At 43.9% G+C, this 2871-nt stretch overlaps 1 pseudogene; it reads left to right on the forward strand.

Annotated features, from left to right (window-relative positions):
- The window catches only part of LOC103265087, a 12898-nt pseudogene extending 12358 nt beyond the window's left edge, over nt 1–540 (forward strand).
- Nucleotides 541–2871: the final 2331 nt, after the last annotated feature.

The raw sequence follows: 2871 nt of genomic DNA on the forward strand, positions 1-2871 counted from the left end.
CACCGCCCACTCCCAGCAGTGTCCTGGCCAGGTGGAGCCCTTGCCTTGACAACCTCATGACGGACAAGACCTGCCAGGACGCGGCCATCGTGGGCTAGAAGGAGTCACCCTCCATCTGGGCCACCACTCAGGTGAAACGTTCGACAACATCACGCCAGCTGAGGTTGTGTCCTGGTTGGCCAAGACCGGTCAAGTTTCTTTGTGAAGGGACTGACACTTGGGGACCAGAAATGTTCTGTGATCTGGGACTCACTGCTGCAGGATGAGGCATTTACCATGGATCTTAGTACCAAGAGCCTCGAAGGAGCCCCTGCCTTCAATGTCACTGTCACCATGACGGCCAAGACACTAGTTCTGCTCATGGGCCAAGAAAAGGTCCATGATGGTTTGATCAACAAGAAATGTGATGAAATGGCCTCCCACTGTGACGTTCCCAGCCCCTTCCCATACACACGTGCACCGTTTTTTAATTTTCGGGCCATGACCCCACACCCCTTACTACTGCCAAAACCACATGGGCTGGGGGCAGGGGCTGAATGAACAGACACCTCCACCTACCCATAACCTTCCTGTGTGATTGGAAAACTTTTTGTTTGTTTGTCTGGTTTTTCCTGAATAATAAAGACTCTACTTAAAAAAAAGAAAACATTTCTACTGCACAACTACTTTGTGGCAGGCACAATAAGATTCCAGGTATTGAGAGCGAATAAATCAGACAAAAATCTGCCCTTATGGAGCTTATATTCTAGTGGATACTTACAATTGTGTGTGGCATATAATGTGCTCTTGAAAAAAGGTAACCCTGAATTGCACTCCTCATCTTTAAAATAAAAATTAAAAAAAATTCAGAAATAAGGAAAGTTAGAAGAAGAAGAAAAAATAAAAAGCTATGTTTAAAATTTGTTTCTTGAACCAAAGTCCACATCAGTCCTCATCCAAGCTAAATGTTTCAGCTTTCTGTAGATATTGGAAAGAATGAGGTAAGAGTAAATAGTCTGGTCAATGAAAACAGAGGAATTATATAGGATGAGACCTTAGAAGGGGTAAAGAACTCACAGAGTAAGAAACCGTTCTCGCTATACAAAATTGTCCCAAGCCAAGAGTTTCAGGATGTAACTAGCCTGCTTAGAAGTAAAATTATTGAAAACCAACACAGTTTTTAAGTGTGTTTGCTGCCAGTCTCAGTGGCTTACATCTGTAATCCCAGCACTTTGGGAGGCTGAGGCGGAAAGATTGCATGAGCCCAGAAGTTTGAGACCTGTTTAGGCAACATAGTGAGATCTCATCTCTACAAAAAAGTAAAAAATTAGCTGGGCACAGTGGCAACCATCAGGAGAGTGAGGTGAAAGTATCGTCTGAGCCCAGGAGGTCAAGGCCACAGTGAGACATGGTTCTGCCACTGCACTACAGCTTGGGTGGCAGAGTGAGACTCTGTCTCAAAACAAAACAAAACTCAAAAGTGTGTTTGCTCAGTTTTCATCCACATCCATGATGTTCTGTGGTAAAAGCTCCAGTGCTACACTCGATTCTGCATGCTAAATCATGATCATGAAAATAGGATGGGAAAATAATTTTTCTAAACTGGGAAGCCAAGTATAAGCCTAAACAGTGACTATGAAGAAGCCTTTGGAAGTGAGATATATAGAAAATTAGGTGGGAAGGAGCTTGCAGAGAGGTGCACACTGCAGTCCAAGACTAAGTGAAATAAGCTTGTGTGGTAGGACAAAGGGTAGGAGCTGACTACTGGCGAGAATCAGCTGAGACACAGATGCTGCTGGACAGAACCAAAGAGAGCAGAGCATCAAGCAGAGGAGAACAAAATGAATATGTGTGATCTGAGGGAGGGGGGAAGGCAGGGAATATGAAATGCAAAATCTAATGAGTTTTTTTTTTGAGACAGAGTCTCCCTCTGTTGACCAAGATGGAATGCAATGGCAAGACTGTAGCTCACTCCAGCTTTGACCTCTTAGACTCAAGCAATCCTCCCACCTCAGTCTCCTGATTAGCTAACACCTAGTTATTATTATTGTTTTTTAATAAAGAAAGGTGGCCTTGCTATGCTGTTCAAACTGGTCTAGAACTCCTGGCCTCAGTCGCTCCTCCTGCTTTGGCCTCTCAAATTTCTTGGATTATAGGCAGGAGTCACTGCTCCTAATGGGAGTTTTCAGAGTGATCAAAGTAGTTTCATACTTGCTTCACCTACCAGCATCACCCTTCAAGACAGTGACCAACAAGCCAAGTCAAACCCTCATTCCTCCCATTCTAAACCATGTTTGACCTAACACTTATTATGATAAAAACCAGTCCTTGTGGCTGGGCTTGGTGGCTTAGCCTGTAATCCCAACACTTTCGGAGGCCGAGGTGAGTGGATTGCCTGAGCCCGTGGGTTCAAGACTAGCCCAGGTAACTTGGTGAGACCGCATCTCTACAATAAATAAAATTAGCCAGGCATGGTAGCGTGCACCTATAGTTCCAGCTACTTGGAAGGCTGAGGTGGAAGGATCGCCTGAACCCAGCAGATAGACACTGGGGTGGCTGTGAGCATGCCACTGTACTCCAGCCTGGGCAACAGAGTGAGACTCCAACTCAAAAAACAAAACAAAACAAAACAAAACAAAACAAAAACCAGTCCTGGAAAAGGTGGTCTATATAACACAGACTCTTAGTTTCTTAAGGAAAATGTATGTGGTATGTATATGTATTTTCATGCTTGTCTGATGCTCACGAAGGTTAAATTATAAGACATGTCTGAGTGCTTGTAAGGGGGACTTGCATATAGTGGGAAAAGCTGCTTTTTTCTCAGGAATAAAAACCTTCCTCCCCAGAAGACTTATTATTACAGCAACAATATCTTACTAATAAAAGATAAAA

This window comes from Carlito syrichta, unplaced genomic scaffold, assembly GCF_000164805.1.
Source record: "Carlito syrichta isolate Samal-C Ts95f unplaced genomic scaffold, Tarsius_syrichta-2.0.1 Scaffold305830, whole genome shotgun sequence".
In the NCBI taxonomy this organism is placed as follows: Eukaryota; Metazoa; Chordata; class Mammalia; order Primates; family Tarsiidae; genus Carlito; species Carlito syrichta.